Genomic DNA, 26372 nt, shown 5'->3' on the forward strand with positions numbered 1-26372 from the left:
CCACTCAAAAAGTTTTTTAGGGTTTTTATGATTATTCGGTACATTAATGGTAAAAGACCACACAAACAAACAAAGTAACACAAACAAAATATATTACACAATATGGTCCAAAATGGATAAAAATGAAAATTACATTAACATAAACAATTAGAATGATATGTATAATGGCAAATGATATAAAGTGCTGAAAGTAAATTGCATTAAAGTAAAAGTTTGAAATTAAAAGTTAAGAGTTAGTAGGTTAGAGGTTAGTTTTGTTTTGCTTTTGCTTTTGCTTTTCAAGACATTCTTTGGAGAACACTCAATCCACTTATCACAAGCATGGATCCTTGAACCAAAATATCTTCCAAAGGAAGGAAAAAAGGCTAAGTTTCCACACAATACCATGAAAGAGGGGAGACTTACAATCTCACTAACTAGAATGCTTATGCCTTTTGTGTCACAAATTTAGCGTTATGTTAAGCAATCATAATTGGACTTATGTAGAAGTCACAACTATTTGAGGTCGGGCAATAGAATTTTGGTGTTAATGCATGTTAGAGACATAGTATAATGGACTATGCTCATAAAATATACCTCACACAAAAAGAATATGCAAAAGGTGTGGCCTAATCTCATCCATACTCATGTCAATTTTTCAATCAACTAGCATTAGGACTTTGAGATGTCATAGGCCAAATGGAATGAATGAATTAAGAAGAGGAATAAGATGAAGTGGGAAGGGGATGAATGATATCACAAATTGGTCAAAGGAGGACTTTTGTTAAATTAATATCATTCATTCATTTTGGGAGATGGAATGTACATTCCATCAATCCCCTAAATCCAATGATATTAACTTGACAATGTCAAATCAACCTTGACCAAGGCCCAACAACAATAAGCAAACTCATACAAGTCAATACAAATGGTCAACAAAATTTAATTGGTATTTATTCAATTAAAAATAATAAAATAATGCATTTAAATCAAATGTGTTTTGTCCAATTCCTAAAATCTCATAAAAACACCAAAGAAATGGCCATGAGATTTATCATAGGTCAAACAAGGTCAAAGGATCATGTGGTTCAGATGCTAGCCATGTCATCGTCGGAGCCAGAGCTCCGGTCATCTTCTCCATTGGACCTCACCGGACTGGTCCACCATGAACCATCACCATAATGAAAAACAAGGACATGATCTTGAAGAAAAAATGGCACTGAGCTCGAACCTGACCTCCATTCATTCCAACTCCAAGTATATTGAGAGATATGTGGAGTTGAAATATGAGGTACATGAACTGAGTTGCTTCGATTCGACCTCAAAGCAACTCAATCTTCTTGCCTATATTGGTAGGACTTCAGACAACCAAAGAATCAATAGAATTGAGCAAGAATTTGAGAGAATCGAAGAGTTTAAAATTTCTGAAAAATACCTTCAATGGAAGTCTGAACTCAATGGATCTTGATCTTGCTTATGCTTAGACTCACTCCACTTGCTTGCAGGAGAAGGATTAAATGGTTTAGAAACAATGGATTCCTGGAGAATTGAATTCCAAAACAGTGGAGATTCAAGCTCAAATTCAAGAGAATTTATCAGGCTTATCCTTTGAGAATTGAGGGTTTGAAATGGGGGATCAAAGCTGGCACGATTGTGTCTGAATTTCTAAGCAATTGAAGCTCTATTTATAGCTGAATCATGTGATATTTGCACACTCACATTCACTTTCCAATTTTGGAAAATGGTGGTGCAATGGGGCATGGGCGTGCATAGGCCCATGAAATAATAGCTTGAGGTCCATAATTGAATATCAGATGCACTGAAGTAAGCTTGGAATGCAAGGCAAATGCACATTGATGCTTGAAGTTTGATCCATGCCAAATGATATCAGCCTGTTTAAGCCATGCGCAGCCTATGCATTTCTTGTCCAAAATGAAATAATTTGAGCTCTTTGGAAAGGTGAGATCAAGAGGAACAACTTTCATGTTCAACACTTTTTCATTTGGAGCCTGGAATTTGGATAAATTTGAGGTGGAAGTTTGGAAATTTTTGACATATCAAAATGTTTCTAAGTGTCAAGCCATATATCTCAATATTCCACCTTGCTTAACTTTTTATAGGAGCTTCAAATGAGAAAAATGTCTTCATCAAAGTTGTAGCTATCTCAAATAATTTCAAAATGGTCACCAATTTCATGTCATTTGGTTTTGAAATGATAGAGTTATGCATTTTTGAAGTTTGGAAAAATCACTTGATCAATGGTATAGGTCAAAAGTGACCTATAATGTAGCCTCATATCACATGCTAAAAAAAGTTGAATTAGCTTCCACTCCAAACATCAAAGTTGAAGTAGACACATTGAATTTGATTGTTCAACTTGGAAATCTTTCATCTCATAAAAATTGAGCAAGTCATGGCCTTGGGAAGTTGACCTTCAAATTAGGGTTTAGATAAAATGACCTATAACGTTTCGACATAGAAAATGATTTTCCAAGCAAAACTAGCTCTAGGTATCAACATGAAAGTTGTTTGGAATGTCATTTAGAGTACGTTTTATCTTGGAATCATTTTAATATGGTGAAAATTGTAGGAGATAGGGTCTAGGGAGACCCAGTTTTGATCAGATGAATTCATCTGGCCAACCACCATCAACCAACTTGCTAATTTCCAATTCTCTTGACTTTCTTGGCTCATGGTAGATCATATATGCATAAGATGATGAATTTTTAAGTGTCCCTTGATAAATTTGATCAATTGGTGAGATAGCTTGTTGGAGAAGTTACTCAAGATACCCAGTCAAACTAGGGTTTCCAAGGCAAATCACCCTCAAACTCTTGAAGAAAACTTGATCAATATAACATATAGAGATCATTGGTACTCATATATGATGTTCATAACCATTCTTAAATCAATTCTTGGTTGTGATCTTTGTTCATGAGGGTCTCAAACCCTAGATGTGAACTTGATGAATCAATGAGATCATGCCCTTCCTACAAAAGAGTTAGGCAAATGCAAAGACATATTTTTGGTATTTTAGTTAGTAAAATGATAATATACAAGTATGATATAATCACAAAGTGCTTGATGATCTCTCCCAAAACAAACTCAATGAAAGAGGGGTAAGGAGGATGCCAAGACGTGATCCCAATGCTAATGCTTATGATGAAATTGCATGAGGGATCTTAGGGTCAAAATTGGGGTCTTACAAGTACGAGAATTGATTAACAAAAAGAGTTTAGTCTTTGAAGAAGATCACCCTAAGGTCAAGTGCGAATACCATATTGGAACAATGGGGCACTCCATCGAGGAATGCAAGAGTTTTAAGCTCAGGCTGCAAAGATTGATTGACATAAGGTCACCAACACTCAAGGAGGAAGGCTCAGGTACATATATCTTGATTTATGGACCAGGTAATCAGAAAGGCAAAGGACCCCTAAAAACCCCTCATGGTTTTTACCAGAAGGAAGAGGTCAGGGACGTGGCTAACGAGATATCATCGTTTCTCGATAAGAGCATTGAGATATCGCCTTGGATTTCCAATGTCATGACCCATGCCAACGGAAGAAAAGGAGAAGTGAGTAATGGATCCAAGAGGTTTGTGTTAAACATTGAGATTGAAGGAAAAGAATTTGAAGATCTTCATGCCAATGTCAAAAAGCTTATTGATCCCAACCTTCAAGTGGCTGAAAAATAAGAAGTTAGAAATGCCCAAAGTGCCATACCAGCAACCCCTACCTTTTAGTCTTCATTACCAACAATCCTGGTTTTCTCCTCATCCCAATCAATAAGCCGAAGGCCTGAGATATCGAAATCAACATCAAAATCAGCCTAGGCCTCGGAATAACTTGGAAATAAGAAATGCTCCTCGTCATCCAATCCTCATGACATATAGCCAACTTCTACAACCCCTAATTCAAAACTCGTTGGTGGTTCTCAAGTATCTCACGCCGGTTCCACAACCTTATGCACCCGGGCATGACCCAAATGTACAATGTGGATATCATGCCGGATCAAAAGGGCATTCAACTGAAAACTGCAACACTTTCAAAGCCAAAGTACAACAGTTGATTGACAACATGTACATAGCCTTTAGAGAAGGAAGCTTGGTGGTGAACGTCAATCTATCACCCGAATAAGTGCGAAGACCTCAAGGGGTGTATCCTGAAGTTAATGGATCAAGTTTGAAGAAGTCAATTCCCTAAAGCTAGCAATCATTTGGCTGTTTCAACATTTCTTTTGTAATTTCCTTGCATGTTGATTGTTAGTTGCTTTTAAGCATTGTTGTTTTCTTTGAATTGGTAAGATTAATGAAATTTTTATGCATCTTTTGAATTAATCCATTCGTATTCACTCGTTTTTCATTTATGTTAAAAATAAAAAAATACTTCTCTCATTCACTTTTATTTATCAAACTGTTGTGTTAACAACGATTAGAATGAGGGTGATGAAAATGAAACACCTGAAATTATTGTGGTATGCTTTTGAAGAAAACCTTGTTGATGATGTAAGGCGTTATTTCAAATCCCCAAACATCGAAGAGATAAGGAGTTAATCCCTAGTCAACCACTTTGAGCCTAGAAGTTGGTGTTTCTTTCAGATTTAAAAACCCTTAATCTTAACCAGGGCAGGGTAGTTATGTTCATATAGTTTGCATGTGCATTCAATTTTCAAGAGGATTCGTCCATCTCTACACATCCTCGAAAGAAGTTAAACCACTTGTTATTCTTCGCACACATCTTGAAGTGTCATAGAAACTGAGAAAATAAAAAAATTGTAGTGGTTCTTCATCATCCACCAATAACATGGTAGTCAGAATTTTTCAAAAAAAAGAAAGAAGAAAAAGCCCGCTAAGTCAAACACCGCAAAAAAATGACTTGGGCAAAAATCAAGGCATCCCGATGGAACGAAAGCTTCAAAGAAGCGGTCCAAGAAAAATTAGGGATAAAGAAAAAAAAAAAAAGAGGTCCTCAAATCCTCAACAAAATAAAGCAAGATAAGGTGACTGTCATTTCAAGAAAATTCTTCTTGAATCCTCATGACACCTTCGAACCCTCTTGAAAGTCGAATGCGTGTATCAAATTAACTGAATGCAGGAATTGGAGATCATCAAGAAGAAGGGGTGGGTTAAAATTAAATTTGAGCCTTATATCCCTTTGTTTAAAAAAACGTGAACCAATCCAAATTACAATCCTTAAAAGACCTAATTGAGGCATGGTTTATTCTAAAAGCATACTACAACAAGGTTGTGTTTGTCATACCCCAATTTTGTCCGGGCATATTTAAATTTTCATAGAATTCGATTTCATTTTTATTTCGCATCATATGCATAGCATGACATACATTCCATCATGAATAATACCTAAAATATCAGTCAGGATAAATTTATTGAAAATACAGACAAATTGGTTAATTCGTTTCTCAAGAACATACAAAATCAGCGGGTAAAAAGTTTCAAAATTAAAATTGTAGACGCCAGTATTATTAATCTACAGTTCACGTAGTTTAACCTGGTGTGCTCATTGTATTTTTCAGCGGCCGTTTCGGTTGCATTTTAACCCGCCTGAGCCTTTTAACCGGTGCAAATTTATTTCAGAATTTGAAGAAACGCTGTATTTTTTCAATAAGTATATTTTGTGCTAATCATTTTAGTGTGTCTGATTTAATTTTCCGAGCAAATTTCCATCCGATTCTGTTTATAATCAATCCTTTTATTTCTTTGTTCTAATATCCAAATTAGAGTTTTTTTGTATTATTATTATTATTATCTAAATTAAATTACTGCTTAAGAATTTTTAATAAATATATTTTTTTTAATAATAGATAATAAAATTTGTTAATGAAATAAATATGTTTAAATAGCATTGGATTCCTTTTTGTTTTCTTCTTGCAAGTTGACAACTAGCAATACCCAACGGTTCCCTCACCTCACGGATCCCCTACACACACGTAATACTCATTTCTACCACACTCACGCTTCTCTCTCCATTCATTTAAAAACTTACCACCTATCACTATACCCCACTCCACTCACACGCTACCTCACCTTCTCTCTGAGTACTCTCTCTCCACTCACTAACCACTCAGAATCTCTCATTGAAGAAGAAACGAAAAAAATTAGAGGAGGCATTGTTCCTATTCTTCGCCGCCCCCCATAAGCTTTTCCTTCTCACCATCCACCCAACCACCCTTCGCCACCACTCACAGCCGTAATAGCCATTCACACCTCACAACCTTTCATCTTCTTCATCCACGAAACCACAACCACAAAAATTCCTCTCTTCCTCCGACGATCTGCCAACAACTCCACCCTTCCTTCCACCGCGGAACCCTCCGATCTTCTTCCCCATCACATCTTCCTCATAAACCCACAACATCCATAACCGCTGGGATTTTCAGCCGTGAAAATCAATTCCAACCTCCACTAAAAACCGCCGGATCTCACGAACCCCCTCCGATTCGCGTTTCACGTCTCCAACGAGCACCCTCACCAACAACAAAACCAAAGCACCACCGCCGCTTTCTCCGTTTCACTCTCCGTCTCGCAGCCGCATCATCTTCAGACTCACCAAAACCGAACCCACCGATCTATCCAACATCTCTCCGTTCCAATCAACTGACTCGCAACCAACCTTTCATGAATTATCACTGTTGGTTGTTGTTTAATACTTAATCTGGTTACAATTCGGTTTCTGTTTTGCAGAACGAATTGCTCCGCCTATTTCAGTACCAAAAGGGTTAAGGGGCAAAGAATTGAAGCGGAGATATGCGCGTTGGGACCAAAGTTATGGATGGACTTGGGAAACCATTGCTTGTTTCGACGGTCAAAAGCCATCAAGCAACGACCTCGTGTTGACGTTCCATTTCAGCGGCACCAATTCGACAACGTTTACGGTAACGACATTTGAATTCCATGATTGAGTTATTAAGATCGTTGTTCAAATGTTTAATTTAATGCGAATTTAGACTCGGGACATTGTTGCTGTTTCATTTTGTGACCATGGATACCGTTATAAATTCGTAAATGTTATACTCTTGGAATGTTCCTGTCTTAAAATTCCGGGTTTGTTGTTGTTGTATAAGGAATGTTCCTGTCTTAAAATTCTGGGTTTGTGTTGATGTTACACTGATCATTCTTTCAATTGCATCCTTAATTTTCAATTTGGTTATATTATTTTGTGCTTAAGATTGGGATTATCATGTTGAAAGTTTTGAGTGGATTACTTGATAATCATTTTCAGTTAAGTGTGCCTGTTAAATTTTGTTTATTTGACGTCCAGTATTTTACTGCTACGTACAGGTTATAGAATATTGGTTAGTATTGCAAGTAGATGGTGAGATATTAAGAATATTGTGCCTGCTGCATTTCGTTTGATATTATCTCAGTACATGAGAAGTGGAAAAAGTCAATCTTATTTTAGGGATATTTGTTTATACATGATAAATTGATTGTTTTTGTGTTGTTGGATAAGAGTTAAAAAATTCAGATCATGGGCCATTTGAATTGAAAAAGGAAGGGCCCATTTCTTTACTAACTTTGTACATTTTTGCTCCACTAATAATATCCTATACACTATATTAATTTTGAAAATAAATCAAAAAATGTGCGGTTGTTACTTCTGTTTGCGTTACGTGATCGAACTTATAATTCGTGGATTCGACAAATTCATGTCACTATGCCACCAACATTTCAATAAATTAATTGCGTATTTCACCGTGTTTTCATCTCTACATACGACGTTTCGATTGTCGCTATGTATAAACCGGTTTAGGAGCACATTGTGACCGATTTCATTCAACCCATTAAACTACCATTGCTAGTTATTTTCTATCACTTTTAATTAAATTAAGTTGAATTTTGATTAATTAGTTAATTCCGATTAATTAAAATAAATTAACTTAATTATTTTGATTCAATCCAAACCAATTGACAACACAAACCACAATTCTTGACTTAAAGTCAAGCCCACTTTCAAAACAAAACCTTGTAAGCCGATTGCTTTGGCATCGCCACCAACCACATGTAATTTTTCAACAAACACGAATTCCAACCAGTTTTCAAACCATTTAACTTCAACAGGATTTTCTCTTAACATAAACTTTGGGATGAAAAAGATATAGGGAGCGTTTGTTTCACTATTTCTCAAGCACTTGAATAATTGGCGTACGCCATATTGCTCGAGTTCTTGTCACCCGATTAAAACATGAAACCATAATATTTCAAATCACGTCTTCTAAATCAACTACAAATTCTACAACCATTTAATTCTAAAATTTCGATAATAAAAGGATAGGAGGCGTTCGCCTCACTATCTTTCGATCATTCGAATAATTGGCGTACGCCACATTGCTCGAGTTTTCGTCATCCAATTAAAACCGCAATCATATAAATTCAAATCACCTTTTCATATCAAACCCAATTTCGCAAAATAAATAACTTAAACTTTAATCAATTGAGCGGGAGGCGTTCGCCTCGCCATTCCTTGATTATTTGAATAATTGGTGTACGCCACATTGCTCAAATCATCGACTTTTCAGAACCTACCAATTCAAAATTCAAATTATCTTCCTATATCAAATACGACATCTAAAAACATATCTTTCATAAATTAAACTTTGGATGATAATTGATGGGAGACGTTCGCCTCACCATCTCTTGATTATTTAAATAATTGGCGCTCGCCACATTGCTCAAGTTATCAACTTTCGACTAAAACACGCTAAATAAACTTGGATAAGGGAATAGGTGGCGCTCACCTCATTATTCTTTGAATAAGCAAGTAGGAGGCGTACGCCTCACTACCGTGCGCGTTCAACATCCACAAACGAACTTTCAAAAAAAATTCGAACGAAAAAGGAGTAGAAGGCGTTTGCCTTGTTATTCCTCGAAAGAATTGGACGATTGGTGTGCACCACATTGCTCAATCTTTCGTCGTTCTTCAAAACACCTTAAAACATCAAACCAAATTTCTCGCCCCCGCGCGATTAAAACCAATCAAACGTCAAACATATCACTTCAACTCGTCACCCCCGCGTGACCAAAACCCTTCTTTCAAAAAGAACATTGTCAATCCTTTCTAATGCGCACAATAAACCAGTGCTAGAGCCTCCACCGAGAGTAGACAAGCCAGCGTTTAGCCGTTAGAACGCCGACCTACACAATCGTTCACAAAACAAAACACACCAAATATTCGTAGTAGCCCGAACTACGAATGCTCTGATTTCCTTATTGCATCATATGGATACGTAGGCAGGAGATTGCTGTATCTTCGCGAGCACACTAATAAAAAACCTCCCATTTCCCCCTCCTGAGATCTTCATCCATATTTATCATCAATTCTAATTACTCGAAGCAAGCAAATAACATTCAATTTACAGTTAAATAGCAAAATCAGACTAAAAGGTTCCCGTTGAGTACAATAGACGTAAGGGGTACTAATACCTTCCCCTTGCGTAATAGACTCCCGAACCCGAATATGGTTGCGACGACCATTCTTCCATTTTCTTAAAGGTTTTCTTGATATTTTCCTATTCCTTCATTGGAATAAATAAAGTTCGGTGGCGACTCTGTTTCGAACAACATTTTTTCGCGTTCCATCGTGAGGGATCGCATTTTTTCGAGGTGCGACAGTGTTAACCTGACTCCACGAAGATCTTTGTTAATCATTTGTATCGATCACATCATCTTCCACCTTTTGAATGACTGGATCATCATTGTGTTCCTATCAATGACCCGTTCATTGTATTTCACCCGTTCATATCAATAAATTTTGATTTATTTTTTTTGCATAAACACTGCATTAAAATTACCATTTTTGAATGAACAATCTTATTTGCGAGTTAGCACTTAGCATTAAAGAAATTCCAACAATATGCAATTGAGGAACTTGATAAAGTGAAAGAAGTCCAGTCATGGGAAATCACTTTGAGTATCAGTCAATCCAAGCCAATCACCCCAAGGTTCAGTTAGCCAAGAGTAATTTGCTTCAAGACTCAGACTAGGGCAAGCCACCTCAGAAGCTCATTGAGTCTAACTATCCAAGGACAGTCAATTAGAAGTCTACCTTTCCAGGTTTTGGTAAATTAGGGTCAGATCACTGCGATATGCAAACATTGGGGCAAGCTGTAACACCCCGATAAAAATAAGATAATTATTTAATTTAAGTTAATATTATATTTATTAATTTAATTAAATAATTGGAATTATTGGATTATTATTATTATTATTATTGGAATAATAATTATTGGAAAATATATATAAGTTGGAAATAAGAAAAAGAGTCCATTTGGTAAAGAAAGGGTTTTTACGTGAAAAACAGAGAAGCGGCTGAAAAGTGGAAAGTGGAGAAAGGGCAAAGAGGCAGGACAAGAGGAAGAAGGTTGAAGAAGGAAGAGCTCGAAGCTAAAAGATTCGCCGGATTAACTCAGGTAAGGGGGGTTTATCGTCGTTTAATGGGTATTATGGATTAGCATGTAATGGGTAGTGATAAACCGTTGAATTGACCCTAATTGGGATTGTGAATGCTGAAAATTATGTTGGATAAACTGTGTTAAAAACTGTAATTGAATCGATAGTCGTGTGAGTCGTAATTTGCTGGACGTATAGCTTGTTACGGAATTGGAATCGGAGGTCCGGAAGTCCTCCAACGGCGGAAAATGCGGAGAATTCTGCATTCTGCCTTGTGTTAGCGCAGGAACAGCTTTCTGTCTTGCGTTAACCGGTTAACCCAGGATGTTAACCGGTTAACACTGTGTTGTATTGTGTAAAATTGCTGTTTTGTCTGCGTTAACCGGTTAACCCAGGGTGTTAACCGGTTAACACTGTTGGGATTGCTGAGATAGTGTTGTTCTGTCTGCGTTAACCGGTTAACCCAGGGCGTTAACCGGTTAACACTGTTAAGTTTTGGGCAGGAAGCGTGTTTGTGCTGCGTTAACCGGTTAACCCAGGGCGTTAACCGGTTAACACTGTTGCAGAGTAGAAAAGTGGTGTTTTAAATGTTGTGTACTTAATTGATGGTTGGCATATGTTGGCGGATGATGTAATAGGGATTAGTTCCTGTTGTTTTGAGTAGTAAGGGTATTAGTAGAGTGTGCTAATACTGTGATTAATTATTTGACATGATATGGTGTTTGATACATGTGTTGATGATGTATGATGATATGCATAATGTTGTGAATATATATATTATGCATGTATTTGTGAATGGACTGTTGTATGGCTTAGAGTGTGAGCATATGTCCATTGTGGATTGTTGTTGGTGTTGCATTGCTAGATGATTAGCGTGCATAGCATAGCCCTTGGGGTTGTAGCTAATTCCCATGGTGAGGAATTAGTGAGTGAATCATTGTGGATTCGTTGTTGATGTTTGCATGCTAGGTGATTAGTGTGCATAGCATAGCCTTTGGGGCTGTAGCTAATTCCCATGGTGAGGAATTAGTGAGTGAGTCACTAGATCTCAAATGAGTGGGACTAGTGAGCTTAGTAGCCGTATCTGGATTTGATCGGTGAGCTTGAACTAGATGTTCAAGAATAGTCGGTACCGCATGTGTGGAGTCTCATTTCATAATGTATGTATGGCGTATAATATGAATGGATGTATTCCAATATTATACGTGTGGTTGTGTTGACATTGAGTATGAGTATGAATTGTGTAGTATTGAGTATGATAATTGGGTTGATGTGCCGTTACTGAATGTGTGATATGATTAGGGTGATTAATGTGTTAAATTACTTAACATGACATGATATTTTATAATGCTTACTATATCGATTGAGGAACTCACCCTTACAACTATTTTTCAGGTAACGAGCAATGAGTTGAGTAGAAGCTAATGCTTGGAGTCTAGTGTAGTCTCCTTAGTGGGTCATGCTCTGATAGATGTAACATCGGGAGGGAACATTTTAATTGTATTGTTGATGATTGTTGAACCAGTTTACATGTAGTATGTTGCATGTTTTGAATGATCGATTTGATCTCTATCCGCTGCGTATTATGCAACTGTTTTATTTGATAAATAAATGAGCATGACAAGCTACTTTGATGAATAGTGTGAAATATTGTGTGACACCCTTAATTGCATATTTACTCTGATAGATACATATTTGTTATTTTGATTAAATATTTGGGGTATTTTAGAAGGGTGTTACATTAGTGGTATCAGAGCATAGTCGGTCGAGTCGAGTCGTAATTATTTTGTTTCCCCTGTACGGGATAGGTGTTGTGTAACCCTATCAGTACTTATTGTTTTAGCTTGTTGGGTTTTCAGAATAGAGATGGCTGGAAGAGGTAGAGACGATGCTGCGATTGCTGAGGCTCTGGGTATGCTAGCTGGAGTACTTGGAGGGAATCCGAATGTTGTGGGGATGGGAGCTGCTCGTCAATTGAGTGAGTTCCAGAAGAACAATCCTCCAATGTTCAAGGGAGCATACGATCCAGATGGCGCTCAGAAGTGGTTGAAGGAGATAGAGAGAATCTTCCGAGCGACTGAGTGTGCCGATAACCAAAAGGTCAGGTTCGGTACGCATATGCTGTCAGAAGAAGCAGATGATTGGTGGGTTGCTACCCGCACTGAGTTGGAAACTGCTGGGAATGCGGAGATCACTTGGGCTGTATTCAGAGAGAGATTTCTGAGGAAGTACTTTCCAGAGGATGTCAGAGGAAAGAAAGAGATAGAGTTCTTGGAATTGAAACAGGGTAACAGGTCTGTTACTGAGTATGCTGCTAAGTTCACAGAGCTGTCAAAGTATTATACTCCCTATAATGAGGCTACTGGAGAATTTTCGAAATGTGTGAAGTTTGAGAACGGGTTACGTCCCGAGATCAAGCAGGCTATTGGATACCAACGGATCAGAGTGTTTTCTGACTTGGTTGACTGTTGCAGGATTTTTGAACAGGATTCCAAAGCCAGAGCAGAGAGCTATCAGCAAAGGGTTGATAGGAAAGGCAAGAATCAGAATGATCGTGGAAAACCGTATGCAGCTGGCAAAGGTTTTCAGAAGCAGAGTGGGATGAAGAGGCCTAGTGGGGGAGACTCTAGCGCCCCTGCTAAGTGTTATAGATGTGGTCGGGCTGGACATCGTGTCCATGAGTGTACCAGTGCTGAGATGAAGTGTTTCAAGTGTGGCAAAGGTGGTCATTTGGCTGCAGAGTGCTGGTTGAAGACTGTGACTTGTTTCAACTGTGGAGAGGTGGGTCATATCAGTCCACAGTGTCCTAAGCCGAAGAAAGAGAATCAGTCAGGAGGCAAGGTCTTTGCCTTATCGGGTTCTGAGACTTCTGCAGATGATCGTTTGATCAGAGGTACGTGTTATATTAATGGCTTTCCTCTTGTAGCTATTATCGACACAGGTGCTACTCATTCCTTTATATCTTTGGATTGTGCTGTGAAACTTAAGTTAGAGATATCTGAGATGCATGGTAGTATGGTGATTGATACTCCTGCGAAGGGTTCAGTGACTACTACTTCAGTTTGTTTAAATTGTCCTTTGAGTATTTTTGGTAGAGACTTTGGGATGGACCTTGTGTGTCTTCCACTAGTGCAGATTGACGTTATCTTGGGTATGAACTGGTTGGTGTCTAACCGGGTTTCTATCAACTGTTTTGATAAGACTGTGATCTTTCCTGAGATTGAGGAAGTAGAGAGTTTGGTTCTATCAGCGAGGCAGGTGAATGAGGCAGTAGCAGATGGGGCAGAGTTGTTTATGCTGTTAGCGACTTTGGAGGCTAAAGATAAACTGGCGATTTGTGATCTAGCAGTGGTGTGTGATTTTCCTGATGTGTTTCCAGAAGAAGTGAATGAATTACCGCCGGAGCGTGAAGTTGAGTTCTCGATTGATTTGGTACCTGGTACTAGACCGATATCGATGGCTCCGTACCGTATGTCTGCTGTTGAGTTAACTGAATTGAAGAGTCAGTTGGAAGATCTGTTGGATAAGAAATTTATTCGTCCGAGTGTGTCACCGTGGGGTGCACCAGTGTTATTGGTTAAGAAGAAAGAAGGTACTATGAGGTTGTGTGTGGACTACAGGCAACTGAATAAAGTGACGATCAAGAATCGGTATCCTTTGCCGAGGATTGATGATTTGATGGATCAATTGGTTGGTGCGAGTGTGTTCAGCAAGATAGATTTAAGATCTGGGTATCATCAGATACGTGTGAAAACTGAGGATATTCAGAAGACTGCTTTCAGAACAAGGTATGGACATTATGAGTATTCTGTAATGCCTTTTGGTGTGACTAATGCGCCTGGAGTATTTATGGAGTATATGAATAGGATTTTCCATCCGTACCTAGATAAGTTTGTTGTGGTGTTTATTGACGACATTTTGGTGTATTCGAAATCTGAAGAAGAGCATGCTGAACATTTGAAAATGGTTTTAGAAGTTCTCCGAGAAAAGAAGTTATTTGCTAAACTGTCTAAGTGTGAATTTTGGTTAGAAGGGGTTAGTTTTCTTGGTCATGTAATTTCAAGAGGTGGTGTTGCTGTTGATCCTTCTAAGATAGAAGCGGTGTCTAAGTGGGAAGCTCCGAAGTCTGTTGCTGAGATTCGAAGTTTCCTTGGATTGGCTGGTTATTATAGGAAGTTCATTGAGGGATTTGCTAAGTTGGCGTTACCGTTGACGATGTTGACCAGAAAGGGGAAAGCGTTTGTTTGGGACTCAAAATGTGAAGAAGGTTTCCAAGAGTTAAAGAGAAGGTTAACTATTGCTCCTATTCTGATATTACCGAGTCCGTCGGAACCATTTGAGGTTTACTGTGATGCTTCATTGTTGGGTTTGGGTGGTGTGTTGATGCAGAATAAGCAGGTTATAGCTTATGCTTCGAGACAACTGAGGGTTCATGAGAGGAACTATCCGACACACGATTTAGAGTTGGCAGCTGTGGTATTTGTTCTGAAGTTATGGAGGCATTACTTGTATGGATCAAGATTTGAGGTTTTCAGTGACCATAAAAGTTTAAAGTATTTGTTTGATCAGAAAGAGCTGAATATAAGACAGAGGAGATGGTTAGAATTTCTGAAGGATTATGACTTTGGTTTGAATTACCATCCGGGTAAAGCAAACGTAGTGGCTGATGCATTGAGTCGGAAATCATTGCATATGTCTATGTTAATGGTTAGGGAATTGGATTTAATTGAGCAGTTTAGAGACTTGAGTTTGGTGTGTGAGAGTACTCACAATAGTGTTAAATTAGGAATGTTGAAATTAACGAGTGGTATTCTGGATGAGATTAGAGAGGGTCAGAAGTCCGATGTGCTTTTGGTTGATAAGTTGACTCTAGTGAATCAAGGTCAAGGTGGTGAATTCAGAGTTGATGAGAATGGTGTTTTGAAATTTGGTAATCGGGTGTGTATTCCGGATGTTACCGAACTCAAGAAGAGTATTCTGGAGGAAGGACATCGTAGTGGCCTGAGTATTCATCCTGGAGCTACGAAGATGTATCATGATTTGAAAAAGTTATTTTGGTGGCCGGGAATGAAAAGAGAAATTGCGAGTTTTGTTTATTCCTGTTTGACTTGTCAGAAGTCAAAGATTGAGCATCAGAAGCCGTCTGGGCTAATGCAACCGTTGACTATTCCATAGTGGAAGTGGGATAGTATCAGTATGGATTTTGTGTCTGGTTTGCCGAGGACAAATAAGAATTGTGAAGCTATTTGGGTGATTGTTGACAGATTGACAAAGTCGGCTCATTTCATTCCGATCAGAATGGATTATCCGTTAGAGAGATTAGCTGAGTTGTATATTGAGAAGATTGTAAGTTTGCATGGTATTCCGTCGAGTATTGTTTCGGACAGAGATCCTAGATTTACATCGAAGTTCTGGGAAGGTTTGCAGAAGGCTTTGGGAACTAAGCTGAGATTGAGTTCTGCATATCATCCGCAGACTGATGGTCAGACTGAGAGGACGATTCAGTCACTAGAGGATCTTTTGAGGGCTTGTGTTTTGGAAAAGGGAGGTGCTTGGGATTGTTATTTGCCTTTGATTGAGTTTACCTACAAGAATAGTTTTCATTCGAGCATTGGTATGGCACCGTTTGAAGCTTTGTATGGTAGGAGATGTCAGACACCTTTATGTTGGTATGAGTCCGGTGAGAGTGCTGTGGTTGGACCAGAGATTGTTCAACAGACTACGGAAAAGATTAAGATGATTCAGGAGAAGATGAGAATTGCTCAGAGTCGTCAGAAGAGTTATCATGACAAGAGGAGGAAGTCACTTGAGTTCCAAGAGGGAGATCATGTGTTTCTTCGTGTTACTCCGATAACTGGGGTTGGTCGAGCTTTGAAGTCGAGGAAGTTGACACCTCGATTTATTGGCCCTTATCAGATTTTGGAGAGGATAGGGGAGGTAGCCTATCGTATCGCTTTACCGCCGTCGCTTGCGAATTTGCATGAGGTGTTTCATGTGTCTCAGTTGAGGAGGTACATTCATGATCCGTCGCATGTAGTCCAAATAGATGATGTACAGGTGAGAGATAACCTGACTGTTGAAACATCACCTATGAGGATCGAGGATCGAGAGTTGAAGCAGTTGCGGGGTAAAGAGATTGCCTTGGTGAAGGTAGCTTGGGGAGGACCAGCAGGTGGCAATGTGACTTGGGAACTTGAGAGTCAGATGAAGGAGTCTTATCCGGAGTTATTCGCTTGAGGTATGTTTTCGAGGACGAAAACTCTTTTAGTGGGGGAGAGTTGTAACACCCCGATAAAAATAAGATAATTATTTAATTTAAGTTAATATTATATTTATTAATTTAATTAAATAATTGGAATTATTGGATTATTATTATTATTATTGGAATAATAATTATTGGAAAATATATATAAGTTGGAAATAAGAAAAAGAGTCCATTTGGTAAAGAAAGGGTTTTTACGTGAAAAACAGAGAAGCGGCTGAAAAGTGGAAAGTGGAGAAAGGGCAAAGAGGCAGGACAAGAGGAAGAAGGTTGAAGAAGGAAGAGCTCGAAGCTAAAAGATTCGCCGGATTAACTCAGGTAAGGGGGGTTTATCGTCGTTTAATGGGTATTATGGATTAGCATGTAATGGGTAGTGATAAACCGTTGAATTGACCCTAATTGGGATTGTGAATGCTGAAAATTATGTTGGATAAACTGTGTTAAAAACTGTAATTGAATCGATAGTCGTGTGAGTCGTAATTTGCTGGACGTATAGCTTGTTACGGAATTGGAATCGGAGGTCCGGAAGTCCTCCAACGGCGGAAAATGCGGAGAATTCTGCATTCTGCCTTGTGTTAGCGCAGGAACAGCTTTCTGTCTTGCGTTAACCGGTTAACCCAGGATGTTAACCGGTTAACACTGTGTTGTATTGTGTAAAATTGCTGTTTTGTCTGCGTTAACCGGTTAACCCAGGGTGTTAACCGGTTAACACTGTTGGGATTGCTGAGATAGTGTTGTTCTGTCTGCGTTAACCGGTTAACCCAGGGTGTTAACCGGTTAACACTGTTAAGTTTTGGGCAGGAAGCGTGTTTGTGCTGCGTTAACCGGTTAACCCAGGGCGTTAACCGGTTAACACTGTTGCAGAGTGGAAAAGTGGTGTTTTAAATGTTGTGTACTTAATTGATGGTTGGCATATGTTGGCGGATGATGTAATAGGGATTAGTTCCTGTTGTTTTGAGTAGTAAGGGTATTAGTAGAGTGTGCTAATACTGTGATTAATTATTTGACATGATATGGTGTTTGATACATGTGTTGATGATGTATGATGATATGCATAATGTTGTGAATATATATATTATGCATGTATTTGTGAATGGACTGTTGTATGGCTTAGAGTGTGAGCATATGTCCATTGTGGATTGTTGTTGGTGTTGCATTGCTAGATGATTAGCGTGCATAGCATAGCCCTTGGGGTTGTAGCTAATTCCCATGGTGAGGAATTAGTGAGTGAATCATTATGGATTCGTTGTTGATGTTTGCATGCTAGGTGATTAGTGTGCATAGCATAGCCTTTGGGGCTGTAGCTAATTCCCATGGTGAGGAATTAGTGAGTGAGTCACTAGATCTCAAATGAGTGGGACTAGTGAGCTTAGTAGCCGTATCTGGATTTGATCGGTGAGCTTGAACTAGATGTTCAAGAATAGTCGGTACCGCATGTGTGGAGTCTCATTTCATAATGTATGTATGGCGTATAATATGAATGGATGTATTCCAATATTATACGTGTGGTTGTGTTGACATTGAGTATGAGTATGAATTGTGTAGTATTGAGTATGATAATTTGGTTGATGTGCCGTTACTGAATGTGTGATATGATTAGGGTGATTAATGTGTTAAATTACTTAACATGACATGATATTTTATAATGCTTACTATATCGATTGAGGAACTCACCCTTACAACAATTTTTTAGGTAACGAGCAATGAGTTGAGTAGAAGCTAATGCTTGGAGTCTAGTGTAGTCTCCTTAGTGGGTCATGCTCTGATAGATGTAACATCGGGAGGGAACATTTTAATTGTATTGTTGATGATTGTTGAACCAGTTTACATGTAGTATGTTGCATGTTTTGAATGATCGATTTGATCTCTATCCGCTGCGTATTATGCAACTGTTTTATTTGATAAATAAATGAGCATGACAAGCTACTTTGATGAATAGTGTGAAATATTGTGTGACACCCTTAATTGCATATTTACTCTGATAGATACATATTTGTTATTTTGATTAAATATTTGGGGTATTTTAGAAGGGTGTTACACAAGCCATCTTGAGATCGTCTCATGTCAAGCTATTTCAAACTCACTTTCAAGGTGAACATTTTCAAGGTGAACATTTTCAAGGACCCAACAGACTAGGGGAAGACCCCTTTCATGCTTTCAAACTGCTCAAACAAATTCTGCCATACGTCAATGACTATTGAGTTTGAGATGAGTGCTCAAAAATCATGCTAGCACGATTCATTAATCCTCCAAAAGAATCCCTTTGGCTAGTTGTAACTATCAAGCTTGATAGATTTCTCCTTTGACAACATCTATCATAAAATATTTGGTTGAGTTCTCGGTGTTGAGGAATCATGACCTCCATAAAAAGCCTTTACAAACTCCTAGTTCACTCAGGTGTCAGCATTTTCATATCATGTTCATTCAATATCATGCATAAAAACAAATTCAAATCATGCATAACCAAAATGTACTTCATGCTCATTTTGCATTGGCTCAGGTGTTGTTGTTGATCCTATATCATTTGACCTCTAATTCCAATTTTTCTTTGGTGCCCTTAAACCATAATCCAATTTTCGTAGTCATTTTCAAGTCCAACTTAGTTGGCACCTATCAAAAAACTTGTCCATGAGGTTCATTTCCTTTTTGGATTATCTGATGAATTCCCTAATTACTCCTTTGTTTATTGATGTATTTTCATAACTTGTCTGATGTGTTTCCAGATGTTTCCCCACCTATCTGATGTATTCTTGAACATGTCTGTCTTGTATTCTGATGTATTTCTAGAATTTCCATAATGTATAACCTGAGGTGTCTGTTATCTGATGTATTTCCAGAATATCACTTGTAGTTCCGATGCATTTCCAGAGTTTGTTTCTTTTACTCCCCGATGAATTCCATAGACATGTCATTTTCGTTCTGACGCACTTCCAGAACTCCTATGTCATTCCCTAGCATTATTTCAAGGCACATTGGGGTCTCCTAAAATTCAGTTGTCACTAGGCATTATTCCAAGCTCAGTGGTCAGTATAACTCATTTTAAACCCAATTTCCGTTGGCATCAATGTCACTCCATTTGTAAATACAATCGTCTTTGGTATCTGAAGTTTGGTTGTCGCTAATATCATTTCAAGTCCAGTTGTTGCTGGAAAACTCTGTTGTAGCCGGTAATTGTTTTACTAATGAATTCCATCAAAGTCCAATTGTTGTTGGCAAAATCCGTTAAAAGCTGGTTGTAATCCATTGCTTACGGTCAAAGTCCAATTGTTGTTGGCAAAATCCGTTAAAAGCTGGTTGTAATCCATTGCTTACGGTCAAAGTCCAATTTTTGTTGGCAAAATCCGTTAAAAGTTGGTTGTAATCCATTGCTTACGGTCAAAGTCCAATTGTTGTTGGCACGTACAGAGAGTTTGATTACCCTGTCTTTCCTGATGGTTCCGTGAAAGTCATGTATGACTCGTCATCTTGAGGAATTCCCAGAAGCTTGGAGGTTTTTCGTGTTAGAAAACTCCAATGATGTTGGTTTTGTTTGATTTCTTTGTAAAGAATCATTGTAGCCTTTTGCGTGGATGATCTACTTATAAGAAGCCTCCCGTTTATATTTGTTTTGCATAAATTCCCTGTTAGGAATCTCCAAAATCTTTGATCAGATGAATTTTTTGTGAGGAATCTCCAGAACTATCAGATGTATTCTAAAGTGTCTGGTCATGTATGAACCTATTGATGAAACTTGCTTGGAATTTTGCAATATTGTCAAGTCATGTATGAACCTATTGCTGAAGTTTTGTTTGGGTTTTCTAGTGTTGTCAGGTCACGTATGAATTTGTTGTTATAACCTCTGTGAATCCTCCAGAATTGCCAGGTCATGCATGAACCCGTGGATATACTTTCTTTGAAATTTTCTAGTTTCGTCAGGTAATGTATGAACCTGTTGATAAAACTCTCTTTGATTTTTTCCAAAGTGTCGTCAGGTCATGTTTGAATCTATGAGTGAAACTTTCTTTGAATATCCAAATGTTGAGGTCACATATGAACCTATTGATTAAAACTTCCTTGGTTTTCTAATATTCTCAGGTCATGTCTAAACCTATTGTTGAAACGCTTTGAATTTTCCAATGATGTTAGGTCATGTATGAGCCTGTTGATGGAACTTTCTTTGTATGCTTTCCAGTATTGTCAGGTCATGTTTGAACCTGTTTATGGAACCTTTTGATATCCCCCAACATTGTCAAGTCATGTTTGAACTTGTTAATTGAGCACTCTTTGTATATTCAAGTGTTGTTAGATCACGTTTGAACCTGTTGTTGAAAATTCTTTAAATTTTTCGGTGTTGTCAGGTTATGTACGAACCTGTTGTTAAAATCTCTTTGCATATTCCCTAGTTGTCTTTCCTCCAGCAGGATTGTTATCCCCAACAAGTTTTCACCTTCACTTTTGTTTCCTGTGGGCCACCGTTACAACATGTCTTTGTCATTCCCCACAGATCTTTGTTTCATTCTGTATCTATCATAAAACATCATGTTAGGGTTTATCTTATGTCTGATCATATCCCTAGAAAATCAAATAAAAAAAGAGTCATTCATTCATGCATTCATCTCATCTCATTTCATATCATTTGCATATTAGGATCAAAATTTGGGTCTGCTTAGTATTTAATTATCTCCCACTATGATCATATGAAGAGTGTCCTGCTTCATATCTCTAGTTGAAGATACTTAAATAGGGGCAACTGTCATACCCCAATTTTGACCATAAATCACGGATTCCGTACATTCATCATAGCTATTGCATCTCTATATAGCATACCATGCATTCCATACCGCATAGTGCCTAGAATATCAGTCGAAATAATTTTTCGGATCTACAGGCGAACCGGTTGAATTAATCGACGGATGTGCGTCAAATCAGTGGACGAATTTTTTTAAAATCAAGCTTCCAAACATCAGCTTTATTAATCTACGTTTCACATAGTTTAATCTGGTGTGCTCGATTTATTTTTCAGCTAATTTTTCGGCCACTTTTTGATCAGCTCGAGCCTGTTTAACCGGTCAAAATTTATTTCAAAATTAAAAGAACCGCTGTATTTTTCCAATAAGTTTATTTCGCACTGATCATTTTGATGCATTCATTTTAATTTTTTGAGCACTTTTGCGCTCGACCTTTATTTATTTTGAGACATTTTATTTTTATCTCTTTGTCAAAATGTTCGAAATAAATAAATAGAATTTTCTATTTTTTTGTTTCGAATTAATTTTGATTATTTAAGCTAGTATAATTTTATTTAATTTAACTTGTTTCAAATTTATTTTACATTTTAAAACACTAAAAGGGCATTGTTGGCATTTTAAAAATTAGAAAAAACATACTAGTCACCATATATATATATATATATATATATATATATATATATATATATATATATATATATATATATATATATATATATATATATATATATATATATAGCTACACTTGGCATTGAAGGAGAAAAAATGAATTGACCAACTTAACCTATCAACCGTCACGTCTTATCATACTTGTCTCTCTCAATTCAAATGATAGAAAAGGAAAAAAGAAAAAAAGGGTCTTGTAGAATAATCTATTCTTCCATTTTCTATAAGACTCATACTCTCATTTGCAAAGAAGAAATAGAGAAATTAAAGAAAAAAGAAGAAACTCTTTTTGATTTTTATGTGAAAAGCCTACCGTCATAAATCTCCACCGCCTTGCAACAATAAGTTTTCCACCTTGCAACAGTAAATTTTATTTCTTACATTTGTAATCTAAGATATATACATATATATATATATATATATATATATATATATATATATATATATATATATATATATATATATTACCTTATTTCATTTTTTTATATATACTGTTTGTTTTAAAAAAAAACTTAATTTTTAGTTTTATAATATGTATATAAACGTTATCAGTTTCGTTTATGTATATACTTTGCTTGTTAGTTTTCATACAACTATATCTACTCTTTTTTTAATATATATATATATATATATATATATATATATATATATATATATATATATATATATATATATATATATATATATATATATATATATATATATATATATATGTATAATTAAAAAAAGAGTATAGATATATGAAAACTAACAAGCAAATTATATACATAACGAAACTGATAATGTTTATATACTTATACATATTATAAAACTAAAAATTAAGTATTTTTTAAAAACAAAAGTATATATAAAAAAAAGAAATAAGATAATATATATATATTACCTTATTTCATTTTTTATATATATACTGTTTGTTTTTAAAAAAAAACTTAATTTTTAGTTTTATAATATGTATAAGTATATAAACGTTATCAATTTCGTTTATGTATATATTTTGCTTGTTAGTTTTCATACATCTATATATACTCTTTTTAAATTTTTATATATATATATATATATATATATATATATATATATATATATATATATATATATATATATATATATATATATATATTATATTATATATATATATATATATATATATATATATATATTTATATATATATATATATATTTATTTATATATATATATATATATATATATATATATATATATATATATATAATGTGTAAATACTATATCTTATTGTATTTTAGTTCTGTTTCGATACTGTAGCATTGCAGTTTTATTGTGGATAACAGGTGCACATTGTATTTAGATTTTTATTTTTTGATTACTTTGAGTTGATGTAAAAATTTGACACTATTATAATAATATTAATATGTTGATTGTTTCTTGGTTTATTATTGCGTTGCGATCTCGAAGTTAAAATTAAATTTAACTTTCAAAAATTGTTTGGACGCATAGATTCAATTGGCTCAACTTCTTATAGAATGGTTCTTACATGAATCCACTCTAAGTTAGCTTAGACTTAAATTCAGTTTGCTCTCGATTTTGAATGGCTTTCAGTTTCGTGGCTTACTCTTGGGCCTTTTTACAATGAGCTCTTTTCGTTTTGCGTACTCACATTTGCTTGTTTGCATTTCAATTACCCTCAAATCATTTCAAACATTTGTACATTAATCATTTTCATTTTAAATTCAAATCATTTTCATAAGTAAAATCTGAAGAAAAAGATTACCCTGGATGAAATATTCAGTCATAATCCCGAATATTAGGCCCAAGTTGTAAGAGCTTACTAGCCATAAATACTCGTCTTCTCTTCAAAACACTTGTAAATATTTAAACCATTTTCATAAGTAAGTGGGAAGAAAAAGATTATCTGGAAGAAATATCCAGTCGTAATCCCGAATATTAGGCTCAAGCTGTAAGAGCTTGCAAGCCATAAGTATTCGTCTTCTCTTCAAAACACTTCAATATTCAAATCATTTTCATAAGTGAATCCGCAGAAAAAGATTACCTTGATGAAATATTCAGTCGTAATCCCGAATATTAGGCCCAAGTTGTAAGAGCTTGCAAGCCATAAGTATTCGTCTTCTCTTCAAAATGTTGCAATATTCAAATCTTTTTCATAAGTGAATCTGAAGAAAAAGATTACCCTGGATGGAATATCCAGTCGTTATCCCGAATATTAGGCCCAAGTTGTAAGAGCTTGTAAGCCATATGTATTCGTCTTCTCTTCAAAACACTTGTAAATATTCAAACTTTTTTTTTTCTAAATAAAATTGAAAAGAAAAAGATTACCTGAGTGAAAGGTCCAGACGTAATCCCGAATATTAGTCCCAAGTTGTAAGAGTTTGCAAGTCATAAATACTCGTCTTTCAAGCCCAAAAATGCATCCAACCAATCAAACTCTGTTTTTCTCTGCAGTGCGATCTTTAAAACCTTTTCATAAACGAAAGACATCTTGTCTTAAGATGATGCAAAGCAATGCTTCATCCACAATTGTTGAGTTGAGATAAATGGCGTTTTTTTGAATGTTGATTTGTAAACCCATTCGATGTGTCGTATACGTCCACTCCTCATTTGTTTTGGGTAAAACAATGTTTTTCGTCGATTAATACAATATAGCTTTCGCTAAAGTCGACCAACAAACAAACATTTTCTACCCAGAACTACGTAAGCCTTGAATTCTCTATTGCACCCGGAGATACGTAGGAGCAGGATTGTGAAATCTTGTCAGGCCCATTAATAAAAAACTTAGGTTTAGTCCCCTTCGTTGCAAAATCCAAAAACATCTTCTCTTTTATTTTGATCCTATTATTCTTTCCCTCATAATAACTTGAGAAACCTAACATTTCAAGCTAACACTAACACGCACAATTAACCTAATGGTTCCCGTTGAGTACAACGGACGTGAGGGGTGCTAATACCTTCCCCTTGCGTAATCGACTCCCGAACCCTGATTTGGTTGTGACGACCATAATTATTGTCGTTCTTTCTTGGGTTTTATCGATATTTCCCCTTTCCTTTTTAGGAATAAATATATGTTCGATGGCGACTCTGTTTAGTCCATCATGCGAGCGTGCGATTGCGCTTCGCTTAAGTCGTGTTCTCATTTTTCGAGGTGCGACAAATATTTTTCCACCCTATATGATGGGATTAGAAACCCCTAATTAGTCCTCTTAGTGCATACAAGTGTGCTTTTATTTCTTACACGATACCATATCAAGTCAGAACTATAAAGGCTGAAGGTAAGTAATGTTGTCTCCAAGGTCTATAAAGGTTGAAGGTAAGTAATGTTGTCTCCAAGTTCCATTAATATTATAAGATTTGATTTCAAGTTTAAGAAAAGCACATTGAATTATATGTTTATGAAAAAACAAGGGTCGCCATCGGGTTAGGCGTTTCGGGCCCAAAAACCTTACCCACTCCAACCCGCGGTTGAGCTAAATAAGCCCATTTCTGCCCAATTTTTTAATCGGTTTAGCGGGTTAGGTTAGTACGGGTCAAGGGTTATTACAACCGATTTACTTGAGTTATTGGACTGATTTTTTATTGACTCCAATAACATATTTTTAGTTAAAAATTACTACAACTTAAATCCTAATTACCAAGAACTTAAATCTAACTTAAATCCAATGGCCTGTCAATGGCCTCAACATAAATCCAACATCAACATAAATATAAATTACAAAAAATTTCAACTTGAAAAGTAATAGTATTATAAACAAGTATCAATTACCCTCTAATAAGAATAGCATCAATAGCTTGATTAGCAAATACATCCCCACTCCACCCCATAAATCCAGCATGAGTAGTAAGTCTAAATATGCTTCGAAATAAAAGGCTAGAGATTCTGAATTGAGAAGCTGTTTACGATCGGAGAATAAGATTCTTTTAGAAATGAAAATCTTTGACATTCTGCACTAAACACAATTAGTTAGTGAATATCATTTTAAAATTCTATAATGTACTGATGAGGAGACACGTTACATAATTTATCATCCATGAACATGAGTACATAGAAGCTGGTAAATTCATTTAATCCAATTCTTCATTTCTTTGCTAGTGAATGATTAAAATAAAAAAATAAACAAGTGCTTACGAGAGTTTCCAAAAAAACATTATTTGAATGTATGCTTGTAAGTTATTAAATTCATGATTAGAAAAAAAACAATAAACAAGTGCTTACCATTTTCTTTAGATGTTTGGTATGGGCTTCTAGGTGGGTTTTGGAGTGGCTTATTTGAAATCAATAGTGGGAGATATTATGGAGCTATACATTGCCTCATACTTAAACCATTTTCCTATCATGTTCATGTAACA

Source organism: Lathyrus oleraceus, chromosome 6 (assembly GCF_024323335.1).
Source record: "Lathyrus oleraceus cultivar Zhongwan6 chromosome 6, CAAS_Psat_ZW6_1.0, whole genome shotgun sequence".
Classification (NCBI taxonomy): domain Eukaryota; kingdom Viridiplantae; phylum Streptophyta; class Magnoliopsida; order Fabales; family Fabaceae; genus Lathyrus; species Lathyrus oleraceus.